The sequence below is a fragment of the Tamandua tetradactyla genome, chromosome 3 (assembly GCF_023851605.1).
Source record: "Tamandua tetradactyla isolate mTamTet1 chromosome 3, mTamTet1.pri, whole genome shotgun sequence".
Classification (NCBI taxonomy): domain Eukaryota; kingdom Metazoa; phylum Chordata; class Mammalia; order Pilosa; family Myrmecophagidae; genus Tamandua; species Tamandua tetradactyla.
The window spans coordinates 12,274,898-12,300,240 of record NC_135329.1 but is presented as its reverse complement, the minus strand read 5'-3'; the positions used below and the strand labels follow the sequence as shown (position 1 = coordinate 12,300,240).

The window sequence follows — 25,343 nt, the reverse complement described above, 5'->3', positions numbered from 1 at the left end:
GTCACCAATGCAGTGTCATATTCAGTCAAGATGCTTAAAAATTCAAATGTTCAAATAACATTGGTCTAGCTGTAGACAGAGGAAGATTACCTGGCTGGGTTGGGTAGGGGGATTAAACTAGCCAGTGCATGGAACAGCAAGGAGCCTGGCACAGAGAGGGCCAACACCGAAACCCTGGGTCTTCTATGTGTGAAAGTGTATGCCAGTCACCATCCCCCATGCTTTACATGCGTTAACTCAATTAAACCTTACAGCTATGGGGCAGGCACGATCATTACGGTTGACAAGACTGAAGCACAGAAAGGTTTAAAAACTTGCTTGGCATCACCCAGCTGGTAAGAGTAGAACTGGTATTTAAACCCTGGTCTATCTAAGTTCAGAGTATCACTTCAACCATTATGCAAATTCTAGCTTCTCTGTGTCATTCTGAAACACTGGAGTTTAGTTCAGGTGCTTTTATCTTTACTGTCCAAGTGTGAGCCATGCACTACAGAGCCCACAAGTGGAGGTGCCTTCACCATTACCTAAAAACTTTCTGGAAGGAAAAGGGGGGGAAAAAGCATGAAATTTGAAAATTTCTAAATAATTTCTATTTAAACAATTACAATTCTTAGCCACTTGATCATGAATTCAATAGACTTCATTTGAAACCACTGATACTCATTTTAGGAATTAGTAATTGGTCTGAAGGAGTGGTTGCAGTAACTAAAATTTAAACTTATACTATTGAAGACACAGGAAAGAATGCAATCTTGTGAAACACGTTTGAAATTGAAAGTAAACAAAAGGAGGTCCAAATGTTTAGTTCTAGATTTGTCTAGAGTTCATCTCTAGCGTTAAATAAAGATTCCATCCCTCAGTTTCCCCCAGCTGCAAAATGGAAATAGTACCTCACCCAACAGATGAGTGGTTAAATTAGCTTCAGCTGTGCCAGCTTGGCATTCAGTAACTACTGTGCAAGACTCTTTGACCACAAAGAGCAATCTGGAGGGAAACAAGTGTCCAAAAGGACATACACATTTGTGGTCCCTTGCTGTGAATACAGCGGCTCAACACTGTGAAAGAGGTTTAAGGAAAAGATTTTGGACAGGTCTGCCACAGCCTTGGTGGGGCAGCTATGGATAATCCTTGCTTAAAAAGAGAAAGGAGATTCTGAGTTCTAAGCAGTTCCAGAATAAAGAAAGGGCCTTTGAGACACTTTGAGACCTTGGACCAAACAAGAGACTTATCTGCAAAGGAGGCAAATAATCTGGAAAACACTTGAGGGCTTATATCTAATTTCTGCTGTCCACCTACTCTTAGCCCAACTCTTGTCCCCATCATACCCCTCCCATGCTCAGGGGTCATTTGGATTGGAACTGGTTCAAGCTGAGTGGATCAATGGCTTCATCCAGTACTAATCTAGACCTCTAGAGCCATCTCAGGAATCCCAGAGGCCACAGAGCAGCCCAGGGGTTCAGGCAGCTCAAAATAAGAATGTGCCAACAACTGTCCTCCCCTAAAAAGGGCAATGGGTGCCTGTGCTCTCTGCCCACATGGCACTCACCAAATGCGTTATAAACTACATATAAAGAAAACTGCCTGCCTATAATTCCCTGAAGAAGTCAGCCTGGATTAAATAACATTTTTTTTTCAGTTATTTGCTTTCTTCTAATGGAAATCTATTGCAAAGCTGACTATGCATAACTGGAAAACTCATGATCATGATGATTAGAAACTACCATTAATAAATTCATAGAGAAGCTTACCTAATAGTTTAATTTTGTACTAATCTCAAGAAATCTGACTAAATAATCAGTTAAAACAACAAAGAAAACAAAACAAGGAGGAATCTTTCATGTACCAGATTCTGACAGCTCTTAATCAGATCACCTTTGTACTTTCCAAACTCTCCAATTTGCCCAATCACCCACTGCCTCTTTCTAACAACTATCAAATCACAGCCTGTTTGTTAATCCACACCTACTCTACATCTACCTACTCTTTCTATTTATTTTTAATAATATGTGTCCCTTTCCATGTTTATTTAATTTAGTTCTCTGAATAAATGTATATGTAATATTTGCATGTGCTAGATGTTACTGCTTGTGCTGTTTGTGCCAAAAATAAATAAATAAAAGTGGCCCAATATTTAGAAAGTACCTTCTGTGGAATAATGGATGGGATGGAATACAGAAAGGGATATTTGTGAGGCTGAATGCAATGTGTGAGGATGTTTTTGCATGGATGGCAATTATGCACATGTGTGGGCTCCTTTAAACTGCTGCCTCTGATGCCCAATGCTGTGGGTGACTGAACTGGAAGAAAATACTCTTGAAAATAATGTCTCCCGGGAGCTATCACCATTGCTGAATAGGTATCTGAGGACGCAGGGGGGCATCTGCATTAGCCTAAGCATTAAGCTCTGCACAAAGGAGGATGCAGGGCCCAGAAAAAAAAACTTACTAAAACCCAATAATGTTCTCTCTCTTTTTTCCTTTCTATTTTTTGTTTTTTTGTTTTTTAGGATGTGAAACCTTTCTGAATTGAAACCTTTTATCTGACTATATGTAGGTACTGGATTGAGCTGCAGCCAGGAGATGAGGGGTCATCATCATTAAACATCTGTGTGGACACATTCACAGTGCCCTGAAAATGCCAGGCACATTCTTGCTTCTGTCCTTAGTTCACATGTCCCCTGGAATGTCCTTCCTCTCCTTGGTCTCCTAGAAAAATCTTATTCTTCCTTTAAGGTCCTATTCAGATGCTACCCTATTGTGCATGCCCCACCCTCATGCCCCCAGCAGACAGAGAACATAGCCCTCTCTTCTGGGCTCCTATGCTTCTTTTTACATAGCTCCATTCTAGAACTCACCACCCTGCATTCTTGTTATTTGCTTCTAGGCTTGTTTCTTCAGTAGATGGTATTCTTCTTGAGGGTAGGACAGCTCCATCCTTATTCCATCTTGTCCCTTCCCCCAGACAATGCCAGTAGAGTGTCTGGCATATGATAGGTACTAAACTAAATAAAGGTTGGGTTAAATGAATGAATGACTACACTTTAAATTTCTTCTAAATAAACAAAAATGTAAAACAAAAAATACAAACTTTTGAACTGCCTTGACATAAATCAGTTCCCTCAGAATGTAGGAATTTCAGATCTAAAATGTTTTCTCTTTCAGCCATTGAAGTGAAAAGAGAATTTTGTTGATAGTATTAAAGCTCTAAAACTGTTTTCCATACCAGTAAAATTCCAGGCATGAACTGAAACAGAATTGAAGCTGTCAGACAGCTTAAACGACTGGTGATAACTTCAAACAGAAAAGGAAAGCACAAAGGCATTAATAAGAATAAACCAAGATTTCCTACTCTGCCAACTGCAAATTTTTTCCACTTAAAAAAAAACAAACACCCACAATCCCTATGTAAGAATTCAAAGTGTAAACTGTGCAGTAATAAATAACAATAATATAGGCAAAAGCTGCATGAGGCAAGTAGGGTCAAGATATGGAGTGGAAGTTTTGAGTAATATTACACTGCTGCCTGTAATGCTAAAAGAGTAAGAATTTGGCTTCCCCCAAACGAAGGGAACATGGAGCAGAACGGGCCAAGAAAACAGAAGATAGAAATATAAGTGTGAATATTGCCAGCCTAAGACTACTAGAAACTCTCACTGGTAAAAAAGAGGTAGCTTTTGGACTCTTTTAACAGCTTCTACCTCTTCTATACTGCTGGAATCTTAAATGTTCCTCTGATCGATTTATACAGAAAGGGTGTTAACTTTTTGTTGTTTTTGTAGCAGATATCTTTCTAGTTTGTTTTAAACTGTTTTCATGATATTTCTAACATAGAAGAAAAGCTCGGCTCAAATGGTTGGCTAAACTGCCTGTTATTACGTCCTTAGTACATGGTATAGCGAAGTTTAGAACCCAGGCCTATATGACCCACAGGCCACACCCTTAAATAATTTGCCTAACAGAATTAGATTTGGGTACAAGCTCGTTTATTGGATGAAGTGGGACTATTACTTGGAACATCAGTTAGCATTTTGTGTTCGGAGTTTTGGCTGCTCTTTATATAATGTCTTTTGTTTGCTACAAGCTTTTTGCTGCTATCAAAGCATGTCTATCCACAGAAGCTTGCCTGCTTTGAAGTTGTTTCATATATGTTATAGGTGTAAAATAGGCTAACAAAATTTGCCAGAAGAATATAAAACAAAATAGGTTCTTTAGCTACTCAGATTTTCACTTTTCTGAGTCCAGGGTTCAAGGCTTTTCCCAGGGGGCCGCCAGGAGTGAGTCTTGCCTCTGGATAAGTGGGTTTTTCCCAAGGGACTGTTAATATGACCTTCCCATAGCAAGCACTTGATAAATATTTGTTGAGGATGATGAAATTCTTTTTCTTTTTTTTTTTAGTTTTCAAATTGCCCAGGAGAAACTTTCCCAGTCAATATTAGAGAGATGGAAATTTTCCATACACAAGGAAACAATTGGGAGGTTATTTTTTTAAGGAAAAAAAGTCTTATGTGTTAAGTAGAAAAAGCTTACTATTTTCATACACCAATACATTTGTTTTCTACAGAGAAATACAGAATTCATTTAAAGAAAAGTTGACTCTGAAATAGATTTTGATCAATTGAAATGGAATGAATCACATTTTTTCCATTAAATTATACTTAAAAATTAGTAACATAGAATCAAGTTCATTCCACTACTCAAAGACCTCCTTGGACCACTTAAACTCATTTTTAAAAAGGTCTATGTTTAAACCAAAACAATAAAAATAGCATTCCAAATAAGTCACAAAATTAAAAGTTCCAAATATAAAATTCCATACATCTTCTACATTTAAGCCAACCTACAGTGAGGTAAGATATGCTTTCTGTATTACATGAGCTTTGGAATTAATACTACAACCCTTTCCCCTCTTAAGATAAATACTCCTTTCTACAAGTTTTTTAAAATAATTTCTTTTGTAGGGTGGCTCCTGATAGCTTAATCCTGGGGAAGACTGCTCAGGAACTGGTAACAATTTAACATATTAAAAAAATAATAATAATAAGACTATGAAAAACAAATATTCATGAATATTTATAATTTGTTTATTCTGTGCCTAATACAGGCCAGGTTTTGTGTATAGCAGTGGGTACAGAAATGTAAATAATATACAAATAATATGTGGTCTTGAGAATCTTCTAATTAGCAGTCAGATAGAAAATAACTTTTATTCAAACTGATAAGAATTATGATAGAGCATAAAGAGCCATGCAGGAGTAAAAAAGATAGCTTTCTTATCTCTATCTGGTAGAGGGGTGATAAGCAAGGCTTAGGAGAGGAGGTGACATTTAAACTGAATCTTGAAACAGGAATAGACATTAACTAGGAAGACAAGATTGCAGGCAGAGAAAATAGGGAAAAATTTTTTTCTCATGTGAATCTTTTAACATCAAGTATATATAGTCAGAAATATGTATCTGCATTCACTCCCAAAATAATTTTGCAAACATCAAAAAAGAGAAGTTATTAATAATCAGCATTATTTGAAAAACAAATCTAATTATTTTAATTTTCTTTTCAAATAGAAGGGGTGGATCTAAAATCATAAAGTTACCTAGAGAAGAGAGGCAAGCATTTTACCTAAAATATAGGTACTCCATTTTATGCATTATCCATATGTGCAACTAATTTCACACTTCCTCTACTATCCAGTGGGAAGGCCTTATGAACAGCAACTGAACTGCTTATGGCTGACTGCCCCATCTTGTGCTCATCATAAGGAACTACTTGATATAGTGCTTTTTGTCCCTCCACCTCTTTTCTTCCATATAGCTCAGTATCTCCAGTACCTGGTTCTTAGCACACAATAAATATTTTCTTTATAGTCCCAATAAATATTTATAGAACTGAGCTATGTTAAGTAAGAAATAATTAGGACAAGGCTTTTTATGGTCCTTTCCATTTTTCCAAAACACATTTACATTTATTATCTCAGCACCTTTAGTTTGATCGTCTTAGTATGAAAAATAAGAATCAGTGTTGCATAAATCACCAGGATTCTCATCTGTTTGCATGAAAATATGGTGTATTCTCTAAGGACATGAGCTCTATCAATCATTTGAAGAACAAATAAGCTTCCTATCCTTCTCTCTACAAATTCTTAATCTGTTCTTAGAACTGTCCTTCATTTTATTTTTAAGGAAAAACCACCATAAATCACCCATATTTGCTATTATACATATATTTGCAGCTGAACAGGCTGCAGACGGTGATAATAAAGAGCCGTCTACTTCTATAGCTGTTGAGTGCTTTAAAAAAAAAAGCTTAAGTGTTCTATGAGTCTCCAAGTACTTCTTTATCCTTTATTTAAGATTGCTTCTTCTAATGTGTTGATCTTTGGATTTTTATTTTATTTTTTACTTATTCAATTTCTATTTTCTGGAATATTTAAATTGTGACATTATTAGTTTATAAAAGTATAAGAGAGAGAAGGCAGATTATAAGAAGAGTACAGGGGGAAAAAGAGTACTGAAAAGACAAATTGGAGAAAATTTAAAAGTAAGGAAATACTTTAGTGCCTCAAGTTGAGGTTTTTTAAAAAAATATATAAAAGAAGAAACATGGAAGAAAAAAATGTTGATAACTAAACTAAGGTCTGTGAAAGACTAGAACTATTCTCAACTCTAAATTGTATTCATTTAAAGTATACCCTACCTCATTTGAGAAAAGCTAAGTAATAAAACACACAAATACAAGAATTTAGTTAATAGTTCCACTGTCAGCACATCTCCCCCAACCAAAGTTTCTGGGCCATTTTGGGCAAGTCTTTTCTTTAACCTTTTCTAGTCTCAAGTATCCTGCCCTGTAAAATTAAGGGGCCTGACTACATGATCTTTAAGTTCCCTTTTAGAAAGTTGTTGTTGTTGTTTTTTGTTGTTTGTTTGTTTTAATTCTCTGAGTCTATAAATGATTAAGAGATAGCTAAAGAAGGCCAGGTAAAAGAAAAGCAAATGAGAGCCAGAAGGGATATGTTTTTAATGCACAGAAATGCTAGTAAGAAAAACAACCTTATCCAGCTAAACACCTCTAGTTATTATAGGCATTAATTAGAGTAATCAAGTATGGCTGCTATCCCTCAGGTTATACCCCTGGAATGCCAAAATAGCCACCATCCTCCATACCCAACCCCCACAAATTACAAATATCTCTTGAAATATTCCTATTTCTCCAAGTGAATGTGCCATTAAACAAGAGAAGTGCCTAAGCTAAACTCTCATAATGCTCCAGGTTTTAAATCTATAAAGTAAGGAACTTAACACTGACCTCTCTTGGCAGGGTGTTGAATACTTTCTTTAATACGGCACTTTAAGGACTTAAGTTTAAAGACACTTGCAAAGTACAAAGTATCATTACATTAATTACTATTATTATAAGGCTCCAGAGCCTGGACTAGCTATATTCTAATGTCTAATGTACTAAACAGTCATCTATGACCCAGGAAGGTGATTTCCAAGCATCACATGTAGGTCTGTTTTTCTTGGTGATACATTAGGCAATCCTGACGGAAATATTATGCCTCCAATTAGCATAAAAGGAACAGTATTTGGGGCTTTGGCAATGATTGTTAGAGTCTAACCTTCTCTGCAACTCTGTTGATAGGGTTATTCCTTCCTAGGAGGAGAAAGTACATTTGTCAGAGAAATCAATCAAAGATAAACAGTAGAAAGTCCAAAATTCAATTATGTATGTGCCTGGAGAAAATTAGGTAATAACCCCCAAATAAAATAAGTGCTGAGTCAACTTCAAGGAAAAAGTTCTCAAACTTTATTATACATACAACCACCTATGAAACTCATGAAAATATAGATTTTCAAGGTCCCAAAATTCTGACTTGGTAGGTCAGGGCTGAGTTCAAGGAATCTACCTATTACAAATGTTCTCAAGGCAGATGTAGTTGGTCCCCTGACCACATTTTTGAGAAGCAGTACTTTGGGTTCCAGAAAGACATCTAATAGAACAACAAAATTATGATTCAACATGTTGAAGAAAAGATTTAGAGGCTTCAAAGACACCAAAACCAACTGGAATATATTAATTACTTTTTAACACAATTGCAATTTAACAGCAATTGAACTGCTTAAGAGTTGAACTACTAATTCCTAAGTCTTGACCAAAATGAAATTTCCCAAAGTGCAAAATCAAGATTTATATAGAATAAGGGAGAGGAAAAGTCTTTTAGAAAGTAAAAGCCATTGTTGTAAATTTTGCATTTTCAAATACACCAAAGAGCAACTCAGAGAACAGGTGTGGCAAATAAAACTATTTATACAGCAATGAAAATTTCAAATGAACGGATTTAATGCCCATCGAAGAAAAAATATGAGCAAAAAGCCATTTGTGAATAAGCTTCTGTAAGGAGGCGCATCCAAGAAATAGGATCCAAAATCTGAATGTCTTTTCATTCTTAAATGCTAAAGTCATGGGGAAGAAAAAAAAAATTTCAAGTGAAATGTTATGAGGTGTTAATGTATCAAAGTGTTACCCACTAAGAATAACACACAAACTGCTCAAATGATTTCTGGAAGGTTTTATTACAGAGTCAAGCAGGGATAAAGGAGACAGAGCTGAATGGTGCAGAGGATGGCTTTGCAGAACAAGTGAGGAAATATCTCCCTACTGCCAAACTCCTGGTATAATACTGCTTAATTAGTTGTACAGAGACATTTAAAGTCAACCAACTGGATTTGTAATTAGAACTCAGTGTCCAGTGGCTGGTGACCCCCCTACTTATCCTTTAAGACTCAGCTCAACTCTTACCTCTTCTGTGAAGTCTTCCCTTCCTTATCTCAATAAGAGAAATTTACTAATGATTACAATAGAGGCTATTGGTATTCTGATATCTTTTCACAAACCAAAAATACAGATATTTCTGTTGGTGTGATAGTATTATTTCAGAGTGGATGAGCAGCTTCATTCATCCTTGGCTGTCTTCAATTCCTCCCTGACCCCCAGTCCTACTTTCCCAGCCACGTATCCCAGACATTTCAGCTCTAAAGCCTGTGAAGGCTCCTAGTATCTTCTTACCACTCAACTCCTGGCATTCCCCTCCCTGCCCCCAAACCAAAAAAGCCTGAGGCTAGACTTGGAGAGACAGACAAGATCCCTTGAAGCTGAGGGACCTCTTCCCTGGGGAAGGGTTATCTAAAAAAGAAATCCAAGCTAGTATGGAAGCCACTGGCCAGAGCTGAGAGACTGCCCAGAGCACAGCAGTGGTCCTGAAAACTCAACTCAGGGAAGCGAAACACGACAAGAAAATTACCAAGCCCCTCTGGAGGTGTTGTATCTGCCGTGGGAGTCCCAGGGTACATGGGAAAAGGGGCTGCAGTAAAAGGAGTGGCTGGGGAAGTGTTGTGTAAGAGATTTATTCACTTTCTATATTAAAAATGAAACATTTAGTTTTACTAATTTTTTCTTTCTGATTTCTGAACGCTTAAGAAAATTAAATACAAGCATTTCATATTTATGAGAACTAAATCTCAATATTCATACCAGTATCAATGTATATTCCTTTGAGAACTAGTGAGCTATTGCACTCCCGAACCTTGTGCTTTCAATAGCAGTCATTGTTTATCTGCTGCTTTCTCATGAGCTCCCTATGAGCAATGGTCATGTCTTCTATACCTTGGATTCCCTGGTACCTAGCACAAATCTTGAGTTCACAGTAAAAATTCTTTAAATGTTGGCTGAACTGAAGAGGCTTAAGATGGAGGTAAGTATCAAAAGACCTGAGTAGAAATATCCCCCAAAACATTTATTGTTATTATTACAGAAGTTGTAGGTTTACAGAAAAATCTAAATGTTTTAAAAACCAGACGTGGATATTTCAATGAGATACATTAACATAGCTCCTACCAATCCTAGATTAAAAATAATAAATCCTCAGGTATTTAGAAATCTGCATAACATTTGAGGGTTAATTGGTGTAAGTGTGTTTTACAATATAGATCCCTAGTAAGAAGTGTATAATCCCTTTCCGAGGCAGGCTTAAGGGTAAACTGCTGCCCAAGAGAATTGAAAACATATGTCACACAGACACAGAGCAGCATTATTCACAATAGACAAAATGTGGAAGGAATATGAAGTCATTCAACTGATGAATGGATAAACAAAATGTGGTATATACATATACCACCTTTGTATTTGTATTTGGTCATAAAAAGGAATGAACTACTGATTGATACATTGATCTTGAAAACATGCTATGTGAAGGGAATCAGAAACAAAGGGCCACATGCTACATGGTTGCATTTACATGAAAAGCCAAGAATAGGCAAATTTGCAGAAACCAAAAGTAGATGAGTAGTTGCCAGGGGTGGGGGTGGGGTAATGGGAAGTGGCTGTTAATGGGTACCCTAGGGTTTCTTTTTGGGATAATGGAAATGTTCTCAATTAGATAGTGGTTATGACTGCACAACTCTCTGAAGGTACTAAAAATCACTGTAGTATAAAGATTAAATGGGTAAATTTTACGGCATGTGAATTATATCTCAAGAAAAGTTATTATTTAAAAAAAACTCACTCTGAAAAACAAAAACTCAATCTTCAATTTAAAAAAAGAAAAAAGTAAACTATAAGTTTTCTAGAATAGTGTCTCTAAGATCCCCTTTAAAACAAGCAAATTTTTCCCTAAATTGTCAGTGCTGACTTACTTAGAAAAATAGAAAACCTTACACTAAAAATAATATCTAGAAACATAAAACCTAAGCATAAATGCCTTATACTTAGAGCAATAGTTCTCCTACAACCAAAAAATCAAAATAAATTTATAAATTAAATACAAATATATAAAATCAAAGAAATTAAAATTAAAACACTAAATTAATAGATGGATGATGTTTTGCTGAAATTAACATGCATATAGTTCAGACTGCACAGTTCTGAATTTAGTATCTTGCTGCTCCTGGCTATGTGATTTCTCAATCCTCCATCACTATTCTCTTGCTAAACTATGGCTAAACTTTCTTTGCGCAGCTTGTTCTGACATCATTCACCTTGGCACAAAGCATCACTGATACAGCAGGCCTACCTCTGCCCTGCTCTCATTAGCCCACAGGAACTAATGCAATACCCCTGGGCTTTATCAAGTTCCACATTAGTACCTGGTTGGTGGGGCTTACTACACACATATACCCAAATATAAGGGCATCCCAAATATAAGACAGACAAGTAAGTCCCTATTTTTCCAAAAGAAAAAATTTTTAAGAGTTTTGACAACCTGAATATGTAACCTTTAAGCAATATAGATAAAATAGTTTAATGTATGCTTGTAATATTTAATTACACATAGATGTTTAAAGTCATAGATATCAAAATCATTTATTTAAGTTATCAAAATCATTTATTTAAGAAGTGACTATTTTACTCTCATTTTTCATTAAATAGCTTTAATCAAATTCTTCCTGTATCTTTGAAATTGGTATCTTTGCCATCACTAGAATGACTTTCTGAGTCATCTAACATTGCATTTCATCTAAGGTTTCTGAGATATAGTCATTCTGAAATTGGGTATGAATACGCTGTCTCTGAATGTGGTATATGACATGCCATTTGCAAACATTAGGACAGTGAGATTTTTCATTCATCCTCTAAGTGTATACTCATGATCTCTACAACTTAATCACTTATGGTCTTTTAAATGCAATGTTTAAAAGCCTTGTTTACAAGACAGTCCTTAAAAATGATGAAGTCATATACTCAGGAATATTAACAAAATATGTGTTAAATTCTTTGGCCTCTTTAAAAAAAAACAAAACAAACTTGATTATATCAGGTGCCCTACACAAGCATCCAAACGTAGCTGAACGGTTGCTGCTTCAGACACATTTTTCTCAATCAATATTTGGCTATTCAAACTGAAGTCATTGAGGGTGTGCCTCATACATGAGAATTTCATAACAAATCAGATATAAGGTGATTCCCTCTTTTCTGAGGGATAATTTTAGAACACCTCTTCTTAATTCAAAATTATAATTTTTATATAATTTAAAAACATAATTTTTTAAAAATTATTATGGAAATGAAAGTATAAAATATATATATATTCTTACAGACAGCTTATGGACCATGGAGAATAAGTATGCAGACACTTAGAGGTGCACGGATTTTCATTCTAAATAGTTTAAAGCAAGAGTTTAAAATCTTTAAGTGGTGAGCTGCTAAGTGTGGAATTTTTGAGCATTACAGGAGAGCTACTATGGACAGTTTATTACAGCTAAAAGGCCTCATGACAACATACCTACTCAGAAAGTTTATCTAACATAATAGATTCATTTATATTAGTCCTTTTAAATTTCTTTTAAAATAACAACAGCCTCTGGAAGAATTAGGTTTATCACTTACTTGCAGTGCCACATAAATAATACCCCAGTCGTCCCAGCACACACACTTGCCCAGTCTCTGTGAGCTGTTTAGTGCTCATGAGAAGAGAAAACACTGTGTGAAGACCACTGATCTACCAAAAGGGGTCTGGTGTTCCAAGAAAGGCCTGGGAGGTCACCTCCCCAAGATAAGATTCAAACTAAGTTTCTCCTTAGGGAACTCCAGAGTTAGACTAAGTAGGAAATATTCAAATTTTTAATTTATTAAGGAAGAGACCACATTGTGTCAAAGTTTTTAAATGATTTTACTCTAAAATATAGATTTCCTTATATGATATAAATATTAGTAATTATTAGTTTAAGCTCACTCTTTAAGCATTATTGTAGAGAAACTTGATGTACAGAGAGAAAGCAGGCCATTGCCCTTCTTTCTTAGTTAGCCATGCCTCGAGAGCAGCCTATCTGGGCTGTAGCCCACAGACATAAACAAGGCACCAAAAGTCAACCGGAGTCAGCTAAAAGGTCTGCAGACATAGAGTCCATGAAATTATAAAAGCTCATATTTATTTCCCTTAGAAATTTAAATCTACAAAGTAAAGCCAAGAATCACAGGTATAATTAAAGACCTTGGATATTATTCACTAATCATTAACTACTGTTAATAACTGTTTTGCCCACAAACTTGATTGGAACACTGCCTTCCCAGTCTCACTCATTTCCTTAAAAGAATCAGACCTCTGGGAACTGATAACTATAGGTTCCCTATCAGAAACTGTTATTGATAAGGACATTGAATAGCAAGAGGTTTTTCATTATTCCCACATTCTTCTTTACTGATGATTCTTTCTGCTAGCATAATAAAGAAACTTCAGTGGATGATAATGAAGCTGCAGTGGGCAGGAGGGGCCATCCAGTCCAGTTTCTATACTTTAGATGTGAGGTGACTTACCAACCCAGGGTCAAAGTTAGAGGTAGAAGCCAAGGGTGAACACAGCACTCCTGACCTCTGCGTCCTCTTTCCCCAAGTCTCGCTGCCTTTCCAGGAGGAAGCACCACTCATTCAAAGCAGCTTTCTGACTGGGTGAAATCTATGAACTTTGTCTTAACAGCCACTAAAATGCTCACAAGTGGTTTCTTGGTTAGTTGACCTTAGTTCAACTCAGTTACAAATTCAAACTTACATCACAACATTTATCAAGAGTACTTTCACATGCTCTCTGAAATAGAGAGAAAAGAGTAAGTTTGTCCCTATCTGGCAGTTGTCAGGAAAAAAAAACGGCTACACTCCAGCTTTCCCTCTTCTCCATCGTATCACTATGGAGAAGACATTCTTCCATTTGTTACTATAAGTACTGAAAATGGCCATCTTTGCTGAAGAGGAAGCCAAGTTGTATAGTAGATAGTCTGTGAGTCTTTGGATCAGAGAAGGCTGAATTTTAATATTTCCTCTATTAGTTACCTGTGGTATTAGTTACTTAGCTTGTCTGAACTATAGTTCCTTCATCTGTGTTTTGGTTTGCTAAAGCTGCTGAAATGCAATATACCAGTAACAGACTGGCTTTAATATAGAGGGTTTATACAGTTACTAGTTACAATTATAAGGTCATGAAAATGCCCAAATTAAGCCACCCACAAGAGGGTATCTTCATCAAAAAAGACTGATTGAGTTCGGGGTTTCTCTGTCACATGGGAAGGCACACAGTGACATCTGCTGTCCTTCTCTCAGGATTTCTGGTTTCAAACGGCTCTCTCTGCATCTCCAAACATCTGTGTCTGAGCTTTCTCCAAAATATTCTCCTCTTATAGGACTCTATTAAGTTAATGAAGACCCACCTTGAATGGGTGGGGTCACATCTCCATGGAAATAATCTAATCAAAAGATCCCACCCACAAAAAGGCTGCACCCACAAGACGGGTTTAAAAGAGCATGTCTTTCCTGGGGTACACAACAGTTTCAAACAGCTTAATCAGTAAAACATGGAACATTGCCTACTTCAGAGTGTTTTTGCAAGGATGAACTGAGACCAAGTATGTAGAGTACCTAGCATGGTGTCTGGTTCATGAGAGTTTCTCAAAGAAGTTACTTCCCTTTTTCCCTCTTCTGCTTTTATTGTTAAGATTTTAGACAACTGATGTAACCAGCTGGCATCTCTTATATGATGGAGGATAATATATGCTTCTGATGAAAAGACACTATATAAAACAAAATTTGACCACTAACCATCAAGATGCATACCTAAAGGCATTAAATCATTTTTAAAAATATGCAAAGGTACCAATTCACTAATAAATATGCTATGGCAGGAGCTTGTCCTAAGGTGCTAATTTGCTGAGGTAAGAGGTATGGTAGGGCCCAAGTGCATACTTCTTTAAACAGCCAAAGAGGGAAGCTCAGTTCTCTACTAAAGATATTCAGCACTGAAGTAAAAATCCCTTAAGTAATAAACAGAGCAGAAGGAATCAGCAAGCAGTACGGCAGGCAGCATGGTACAAGGAGAAAGAACAGCAGGAAACTGGGTCCCAGAAGTCCTGTATTCTAGCTCAGATCTGTTAGAATGGTTGTGAGAGTTTGGCAAGGCCCTAAGATGTTGGAAATTAATTTTAACTCTGAAAAATAGGGTGACAACACCTGCCCTATCTAGCTTGCAAAGATAATAGTTGAGAATATACTTTGTAAAGGATGAAACACAATATAAATGTAAAGTTAAATTTTTGTTTCTGAGCCAACATACAAAGATAGGAAATAAAAAGCTGAAATAAGGAAGCCCTAAAGGGAAATGATAAAATAGGCAGGCTGAGACACCCCCCATCCAAGAGTACGCCAAGTGAAGGCACCAAGGAAATAACGCCCAAGGGCTGATTACTGTGTACCTAGCACTCAGCTTGTCAATAATACTGTCATGCCAAGGTAACAAGACAGGCTCTAGTTCTAAACAAGCCCAATAAACATTTAAGTTTTACCCAGGTTTATGTCAAAAAAGACTCAATAAAAAATACAACTATCACAATGCTGTTACCAATTCTACTCCTTGCCTTTAACACAGTACAGTGGGCCTAGTGCTCTCTCAGTTCCTATCTTTACAGGGATTAGTGATGTATAATAGGGAAATGCCCTGCTATTAATACCCGAGAACCCAGATCATGGGGTAATAGGCTTTAGTGTGCAGCCTGCATGTCCTGTTTGAACTGGTCTGATTTCTCTGGGTGACATGGGCCCAACAGACTACTTACAGAGACAATCACCTATTGTAAGGACAATTGGGAACATGAGGGAGAAAGGAAAGTACTTCATCCGCACTGAACTCACCCTGTTTCCTGTTCTCCTGGCTGTGAGATATGGGGTGGGTTTCATGAGCAATAAGGAAAAGGTATTGAGTACGCTTCCAAATAATAACGCAGAATTGAGTGACAGCTCAGCTGTTATTTGCCCTGCATTTCTATTTTGTACAGAGATGATCTGACTGGACTTTTGAAGTTCTTTAGGATATGGCCTTCTATTGGGTGAATGGAGCCTGTCCAATCTGCTGGCTCCCTGCCCTAACCCCCAACAAGGCAAGCGTACAACTGACAGAGAAAATGGATTGGGTTCAATGTGGTTATGTATGTGGCAGGCACTATAGCTTGAGGAACTCCTTCAGTGCATCCTCATTTCCATGGTAACCTAACTATGTACTAAATGGTTCCCATGGCAAAACATGTCCCAGAGTCCAAACAACCCTCATACACATTCAATTTGGAATGCAACTTAATTTGTGAGGGGGTGCCCATATTTGATAAAATCAATAGGCTTTAAAAACAGAAAACAATCCTGATAATTTTATTGTGAACCAAAGCAAACACCTCTGTGGAGCCATTGTTTCAGGGAAGGGCAGCAGAGAAGGGCACAGCCAAACCCCCAGGACTCCAGACTGTGCTATGTGACATCATTTTTGCAGTCTGCTATATTCCAAGGGAAAAGATGCAGATTTGAAAGCCATGGATACGGCTTTACTCTCTTATTCTGTGCTTGAATAAGAGTAAGAAGTATTCCTGGGATTCCTAGAAATCGCTTTTAAGAACAGAAATAAGATTTCCAAATAAACAACCTAACAAGGTGTTCAACTTAAAATTTGGAACTCAGAGGTAAATCATCTTTTACCTCCTTTCTCAGCTGGGTGATACTATCACCTCAGGGGCATATGTAGGAATCTGCAGCGACACATGAGGTGATCTGAACTATGAAGGGTTGTTCATCCAGCTCGCAGCGTCCAGGATGCCCAATGTCACTGCAAAGGACAGTCTCTCACAGTAAGATAAGTATAGGGGAGAGCTGGGACTGTCCTTCCTGAGATTATATAGGAGGTAGACAGTGAACTGGAGAGACTCTAAGAGAAAGTGGCCACACAGCCCATACAATGCATGTAAATACTACAGGCATGGGGTAGGGGGGGAGACAGGAATTATTCCTAAAACTGGATAGTACTGAAAGGTATGAGATTTTATTTCAGTTTCAAATTGCTGAAATTTCATTATATTAAAGGAAAACAGCCCAATGTTCTGAATGCAAGATGTTTCTAAAGCTTAGCCTGGGAAAATTAGGCTCTTCAAGGTTTCTGAAGGATGATGATAGCAGATTGGTAATGCTCAAATGAGGCTGATTTTGACCCTCAGGGGATACCAGGCAATGCCTGGAGATATCATTTGTCATGATTGGGGAAAGGGGGTGCTATTGACATCTAGTGAGTCTTTCAGTGCACAGGGTACACCCTCAACCTCCCCCCACCGCACACACGCACAAAAGAGTTATCTAGCCCAAAATGTCAAGTGATGAGGTTAAGAAATCACGTAGTAGATTAGAGGCATTACACCAGAGTTCTTGAGGCAGTTACATTACCAAATGTTTAGCATCCCACAAAGAACAGCATTTACTCTACATGGAACAATGGTTCCACAATAAAAATACTTAAACCATGGAAGATTTTGTAAATTTTTGTAAGATCTAGCAAAGTTTTTCCAATATGATTCTTTTCAATTTTTTTATAAATTAATTTTAATTTCATAATTTAAATGTCCAAGTTCAATAAGGCCAAAGTTCCCTTTGAGTGCTCCCTTCAATCCTACTAGAGCCAAACTACCTAGACCACTTGCTAGGTATGTGACCTGGGCGAGTTTGAGAACCTCTCTGCACTTTGGTTTCATCATCTGTAAAATGGGGATAATAATATAAATCAAACTCACACAGTTTTTGTGAGGATTCAGTGAGTGTAGAAATACAGAACACACAAGACAATGTGTGACACAGGTACTCAAGTGTTTGCCACTATTAGTATTCAGTATAACCACACCCACAATATACACACTAGCCTGTAGAAAATATACTGTGGTTCTAATGGTCGGCTTTTTAAAAAACACAAAGTATCATTCTGCATGTCTTTCTAATATTTGTTCTTTTTCTTCAACTTGGAAATCTTCTCATGTGAGTACACAGAAGTTTACCTAAATCTTTGCTAGTTCACTCTACGCTGAAGTATTTCAAGTCATTCTCCTTCTGATAACCATTTATATTGACTCCACCATTTGAATTCTTAGCATTAAATTCCCTACTGGCCAAGACCAAAACAGGGCCAAGTTTATCTACACTTTCAAACACCAGTTTGCAAAATAAATGACCAGCTACAGGTGAGTAATCTTAACAGAAGAGAAATAAGAAAGATCGCTCGTACAAATATCTAACATCTACACCCAAATATTTTAAGGGGTTTCCTTATCGTAAGAACAGAAAAAAAACAAAAATTTTTTAACAATAATATGCTCTTTAATCTGTGTTTTCTCAATGAGCCAGATATGATATTATACATAAGGAGTCCTTTAAAGTTTTCAAAACCAACTTATAAACTTTAAATCATATATGAAATTGTTCATGTTAAACTCTGGCAAAGTTAAATTTAGGAAAAAAGTACGAGGTCAGAGGAGGAAATGAAACCATGAAAGTGTTATCACCATTTGGTCAGAAATTCCTTTTCCCAGAGAAACATGGCTATAAAAGTCTGTTCCAGAATGAAAACTTGGCACAAAGCAACCCAATCTTACATCACACTTTTTAAAGACTGGGGTGGAGTAGGGAGGGAAGGGATTAAAATGTGGGAGGGGAAAATTATTTGCCTATAGGAAAAAGACTCTTGTCAGAAAATAAATTTTCCACTGATGTACAACTGCTTCAAATAAATGGTGTCTGGTTCAGCTGAAATTTGGCAAGTTAGATTTTAGTCTTTTTCAAGAATGACCTCTGTTTTATTGAAGCTGTCTATAAGAGATAATGTTCACAGACAGGATGTTCATTCCCTATTATGGTCCTGGTTACAATATTATGCTAACTCATCATTTGTTGTTTTGAACTAAAGGCTTCTCCATTCATTAAAGTCATTAGTTCTTTTAGTGAAAGACAGCTTGTCTACATTTTAACAAGGACAGAAAAACTCCAACATCATCATTATCCCTGTGTTATGAGGACAAAAATGAGACATACCAGGCAGGATCAAATTACTTGTCCTAAAATGAAACCTTATACAGTAAAATCTGACAACATTGGTGTTGGATCTGTCTTCCAATAACAACACTATAAGAAATTCTACTTTATATGTGAATTTTACACATTAAGAACCTTAATCATTACTTTTTTGACACCAACACTTGTAATAAGGAACAAGGCTATTAATTTACTTAGCAAGTAATTACCCTTTGAAACCAGGCTGAGGACATAACATACCATATAATTTTTTAATTAGAGAAGTTGTAGGTTTACATAAAACTCATGTAAAAATACACCATTTCCATATACCTCTATTGCTGACACTTCACATTGGTGTGGTACCTTTGTTACAACTGATGAAAGAATATTCAAATATTACTGTTAACTATAGTCTACAGTTTACATTAGGTATATTTTCCCATCTATCACCTGTGCCAGTTTGAAGCTGTTATATACCCTAGAAAAGCCATGTCTTTTTCCTGATCCAATCTTGTGGGGTCAGCCATGTTTCTTTTAATCCTGATTCACTATTGTAGGGTGGAAATGCTTTCATCAGATTGTTTCCATGGAGTTGTGAATACCTATGTGTGGGTGTGACCTTTTGATTAGATGGAGATGTGACTCTGCTCACTCAAGGTGGGTCTTGATTCATTTACTGGAGTCTTTTAAAAGGGGAAACATTTTGGAGAAATCTCAGATACAAATGTTTAGAGAACTGTTGCTTCAGAGCTGACAGAGACATAGATATCTGGAGATGCTTGGAGTGCTGACAGAGAGAGCAGACACCTAGGCATGGATGTTTGGAGATGCACAGCCCAGCAGACAGCACCATTTTCCCATGAGATGCTAAGCAAGCCAGAACCCAGAGCTGAGCTGTGTCCTGGAGGAGCTAAGTGAAGGCCCACAGATGCTTAAAGAGGAAATTACTGGCATCAGAAGCTGGAAGCAATGGAACCAGGAACAAGGACCAGCAGATACCAGCTAAATGCCTTTCCATTTGACAGAATTGACCTTTCTTGAGTCAAGGTATGTTCCTCTGGATATCTTAGTTTGGATACTTTTATGGCCTTAGAACTGTGACTTATAACTTAATAAATTCCCTTTTTAAAAACAGCTCCAATTCTGGTATACTGCATTCCAGTAGCATATTCTGGATATAAAACACTTTCCAATAAGTGGTTTCCAAATATTTTCTTCCACCAAGTAGTTTATCTTTTCACTTTCTTGAGAAAGTCCTTTGAAGCACAAAAGTATGCAATTTTGAGGAGTTCCATTTATCTATTTTTTCTTCCTTTGCTTCTGCTTTGGGTATAAAGTCTAAGAAACTATTGCTTACCACAAGATCTTGAAGATGCTTCTCTGCATTTTCTTCTAGGAATTTTATGGGTCTGGCTCTTGTATTTAGATATTCAATCCATTTGTGAATTAATTTTTGTATAAGGTGTGAGATAGGGGGCCACTTTTCATTCTTTTGCATATGGATATCCAGTTTTCCCAACACCATTTGTTGAAGAGACTATTCTGTCCTAGTTACATGGACCTGACAACCTTGTCAAATATCAATTGGCCATAGATGTGAGGGTCTATTTCTGAATTCTCAATTTGATTCCATTGGTCAATATATCTATCTTTATGCAAGTACCACGCTGTTTTGATCGGAGCAGCTTTGTAGTATACTTTAAAATCAGGAAGTTTGAGTCCTCAAACTTTGCTCTTCTTTTTCAAGATGTTTTTGGCTACTCAGGACCCCTTACTTTCCAAATAAATTTGATAATTGTCATTTCTGAAAAGCAAGCTTCTGGAATTTTGACTGGGATTGCACTGAATCTGTAAATCAATTTGGACAGAATTAACATCTTAATGATATTTAGCCTACCAATCCATGATTACAGAATGCCCTTCCATTTATTTAGGTCTTCTTTGATTCCTTTTAGCAATATTTTATAGTTTTATAGTATACAAGTCCTTTACATCCTTGGTTGAATTTATTCCTAGATATTCTTTTAATTGCTATTGTAAATGGCAGTTTTTAAATTTCTCCTCAGCTTGGTCATTACTTGTATATGGAAACACTAATGATTTTTTGTATCCTGCCACTCTGCTGAACTTGTTTTTAAGTTTCAGTAGCTTTGTTGTAGAATTTTCAGGATTTTCTAGATATAGGATGATGTCATCTGCACATAGTAAAAGTTCTACTTCTTCCTTTCCAATTTGGATAACTTTATTTTTCTTGCCCAATTGCTCTAGCTAGAACTTCTAGCACAATACTGAATAACAAGACAAGGTGGCCTCCTTGTCTTGTTCCAGATCTTAGAGGGAAAGCTTTCAGTCTCTCCCCATTGAGTATGATGTAACCTGTGGGTTTTTCATAAATGCCTTTTAACATGTTAAGGAAGTTTCCTTCTATTCCTATCTTTCGAAGTGTTTTTACCAAGAACAGATGCTGGATTTTGTCAAATGTCTTTTCAGATGATCGTTTGGTCTTTCCCCTTCAATTTGTTAATGTGGTGTATTACATTAAATGATTTTCTTCTGTGGAACCACCCTTGTATACCTGGGATAAAACCGACGTGATCATGGTGTATAATTCTTTAAATATGCTGTTGGATTTGATTTGCAAATTTTTTTTGAGGATTTCTACATCTATATTCATTAGAGAACATGGACTGCGATTTTCTTTATTTGTGGTATCTTTATCTGGCTTTGATATGAGGATGATGCTGACTTCAGGGAATAAGTTAGGCAATGCTTCCTCCGCTTCAGTTTTTTGGAAGAGTTTGAGCAGGATTGATATAAATTCTTCATGGAATGATTGGTAGAATTTACCTGTGAAGCCATCTGATCATGGGGTTTTCTTTCTTGAAAGATTTTTGATGATTGATTCATTCTCTTTACTTGTACTTGGTCTGTTGAGGTCTTCTACTTCTTTTAGAGTCAGGGTAGTTTGTTCATGTGTTTCAAGGAATTTCTCCATTTTATCTATGTAGTCTAACTTGTTGGCATATCGCTGTCCATAGCATCCTTTTATGATCCTTTCTATTTCTGTTGGGTCAGTAGTAATGAAACCCTGATCATTTCTAATTTTATTTATTTGCATCTTCTCTCTCTCTTTTCCATTGGCACTTTAGATAAGAGTTTGTCAATTTTATTGGTTTTCTCAAAGAATTAACTTTTGGTTTTGTTAATTTCCTCCATTGTTTTTTTAATTCTCAATTTCATTTATTTCTAATCCTTATTATTTCTTTCCTTCTGCTTGCTTTGGGATTAGTTTGCTGTTATTTCCTAGTTACTCCAGGTGTGCAGTTAGGTCTTTGATTTCAGCTCTTTTTTAATGTAAGCATTGAGAGCTATAAATTTCTCTCAACTGCCTTCACTGCATCCCATAAGTTTTGATATGTTGTGTTCTCAACACAACATTTGTCTCAAGATATTTACTGATTTGTCTGCAATTTCTTCTTTGACCCAGTAATTGTTTAGGAGTGTGTTTTTTAAGGTCCATATATTTGTGAACTTTCTATTTCCCCACCTATCATTGGCTTCTAGCTTCATTTCATTATGGTCAGAGAATGTGCTTTGTGTAATTTCAAACCTTTTAAATTTATTGATACTTGTTTTAACTCAACATATGGTCTTTCCTGGAAAATGTTTCATGAACACTTGAGAAGAATGTATATCCTGCTGTATTGGGGTGCAATATTCTGTATATGTCCAGAGTCTAGTTCATTTATTGTATTATTCAAGTTGCTATGTTTCCATATTGATCCTTTGTCCAGATGTCCTATCTATTGATGAGAGTGGTGTATTGAAGTCTTCCACTGTTATTGTAGAGATATCTATTTTTCTCTTCAGTTTTGCCAATATCTGCCTCATGGATTTTGGGGCATCATGGTTAAGTGCATAAGCATTTATGGTTGTTATTTCTTCTTGGTGACTTTCCCCTTTTAATTAATATATAGTGTCCTTCTTTGTCATGCATTTAAAGTCTGTTTTGTTTGTATTAGTATAAATACCAGATCTTTTTTGGTTACTGTTTGCATGGTACATGTTTTTCCAAACTTTCAACCTATTTGTGTCTTTGGGTCTTAAGGCAGGCAGCATATAGTTGGATCATACTTTTTTTAAAATCTGTTTTGCCATTTTGATTGGGAGTGTTCCAGTTTACCAGTTGCTGGAATGTAATATATCAGAAATGGAATGACTTTTTAAAAAGAGGAAATTAACAAGTTTATAGTTCTAAGGCCATGAAAATGTCCCAATTAATGCAAGTCTACAGTAATATCCAATCTAAGGCATCCAGGGAAAGGTATCTTGATTCAAGAAGGCTGATGAAGTTCAGGGTTTCTCTCTCAAGTAGAGCGGCGCATTGCGAACATGGCATCTGCTAGCTTGCCTCATCTGGAAAGATACATGGTGAACACAATGTCATCTACTAGTTTCCACTCCAGGCCTCTTGTTCATGAAGTTTCCCCAGAGGCATTCTCCTCATTTCCAAAGGTCACTGGCTGGTGGACTCTGCTTTGTGGCTCTCATCATTCTGTCATCCTTCTCTGCTCCCTCAGAATCTCCAAAGGTCACCGGTTGGTGGCCTCTGTTGGTCTCTCAGTCTCATGGCTCTGCTCAGCTCTGTGGCTTTCTCAACATTCTCAAAAGGCATTCTCTCCAGAAATTCTCCTCTTTTATAGGATTCCAGTAAACTAATCAAGACTCGTGTAGAATGGGTGGAGACACATCTCTACCTAATCAAGTTTAATACCCGCAATTGATTGAGTCACATCTCTGTGGAGATAATCTAATAAAGTTTCCAACATTCAGTACTGATTAGGGATTAAAGGAAATGGCTGTCTTTACAAAATGGGATTAGGATTAAAACATGGCTTTTCTAGGGTACATATATCCTTTCAAACCGGCACAGGGAGTTTGATCAATTAACATTCAATGTTATTACTGTAAAGGGAATACTTCAACCATTTTATCCTTTTTCATTTTTATATGTCATATCTTATTTTTGTGCTTCTACCCTTTAAGTTACTCTTATTGATGATCTCCATTTCTACACTTCACTCCAAGCCTCTCTCTCCTGTCTTTCCCCTTCAGCTGGCAGAACTCTCTTTAGTATTCCTTGTAGGGTAGGTCTCTTGTTGATGAAGTCTCTCAGTTTCTGTTTATTTGTGAATATTTTAAACTCACCCTCATATTAGAAGGACAGTTTTGCTGGATAAAGAATTTTTGTCTGGCAGCTTTTCTCTTTCAGTACCTTAAATATATCATACCATTGCCTTCTCACCTCCATGGCTTTTGATGGGAAATTGGCACTGAGTCTTATTGAGGATCTCTTGTATGTGATGAATCATTTTGTCTTTCAGAATTCAGAATTCTGATGCTTTCATCTCTGGCATTTGACATTCTGATGAGGGTATATCTCAGAGTAGGTCTATTAGGATTTACCGTTTGGAGTATGTTGTACTTCATGGGCAAGTATATTTATGTCTTTCATAGAAGTTGGGATGTTATTTCCTCAAATATCCTTTCTGCCCCCTTTCCCTTCTTTTATTCTTCTGGGATATCAATGGTATGTATGTGTGTACACTTCATGCTGTCATTCAAATCCCAGAGACCCTGCTCAATTTTTCCCATTCTTTTCTCTCTGTTCTTCTGTCTGTAAGATTTTGATTATCCTATCTTTTAGTTTGCTGATGATTTTTTGTGCCTATTCGAATCTACTATTGCATGCCTCTAGAGTATTTTTAATTCCTTCTATTTGCCTTCTGTTCCCATAATTGTTGTTATGTTTCATTTCATACTTTCAAATTATTCTATATGTTTATCCATATAAAATATCCTTTATCTCTTTAGCCATATTTCCCTTCATCTCTTTAAATTGATTTAGGAGATTTGTTTGAATATCTTTAATTAGCTGTTTCAAATTCTGTATCTCTTGGGAAGTTTTAATTTGTTCCTCTGACTGGGCCATATCTTCCTGTTTCTTAGTATGGCTTGGAATTTTTTGCTTATGTCTAGGCATATGATTATCTTAATGAGTTTACTCTGACATTCAGTATCTCTCTTGCCTAAGGTTTTATTGTTGATTGGCTTGCTGTGAAGGCTCTTCTTTGATACTTGGTTCTACTTATTCTAGACCTTTAAAACTGCTTGTTTAACTGATCAGATTTTTTCAGCTCTTCTTTATTTGATTCTTGCCTGAATGTGAGGTATAATTTTTAAGACTGCTATTGTGTAATTGTTTAAACCCCAAGAAAAATCTTCCTTTCCTCTTCCTTCTCCAGGAATCTTGATCTGTTCTGTTTGTTTGTTTTGCCACCTTAGTTTTTTTTACACTCCTTTCTGACCTCTAGATGTTTTTGCCTGGAGAGCAAATTCTGGGAAGAGGGTCACCCCAGAAAGGACTTTCCCAAGTTGGTATTTCCCAGCCAAAACAGATTCAGGAGACATGAAGGGGACACAGAACAACTTCAAAGAGCCCTG

The 25,343-nt window shown here is 36.6% G+C and overlaps 1 protein-coding gene, 1 long non-coding RNA gene and 1 pseudogene across 7 annotated transcripts in view; 1 reads left to right on the top strand and 2 right to left on the bottom strand.

Annotated features, from left to right (window-relative positions):
- The window catches only part of BABAM2 (BRISC and BRCA1 A complex member 2), a 626,549-nt gene that overhangs the window by 207,497 nt on the left and 393,709 nt on the right, over positions 1-25,343 (bottom strand). The window lies entirely within an intron of this gene.
- LOC143677024 (uncharacterized) overlaps positions 1-25,343 on the top strand; it is a 156,949-nt gene that overhangs the window by 106,728 nt on the left and 24,878 nt on the right. The window contains exon 5 of one of the 2 annotated variants that reach the window (XR_013172345.1): positions 4,958-5,042. The exons of the other annotated variant lie outside the window; for it this stretch is intronic. This is a non-coding gene — a long non-coding RNA (uncharacterized LOC143677024). Of the gene's footprint in view, positions 1-4,957; positions 5,043-25,343 lie in introns of those variants that run through there. 2 annotated transcript variants of the gene reach the window in all.
- The window catches only part of LOC143677019 (single-strand DNA endonuclease ASTE1 pseudogene), a 65,208-nt pseudogene extending 39,865 nt beyond the window's left edge, over positions 1-25,343 (bottom strand). Inside the window, exon 1 of the transcript XR_013172343.1 lies at positions 1-25,343. This exon is cut by the window's left edge and continues 3,428 nt beyond it. The product of XR_013172343.1 is annotated as a single-strand DNA endonuclease ASTE1 pseudogene (transcript).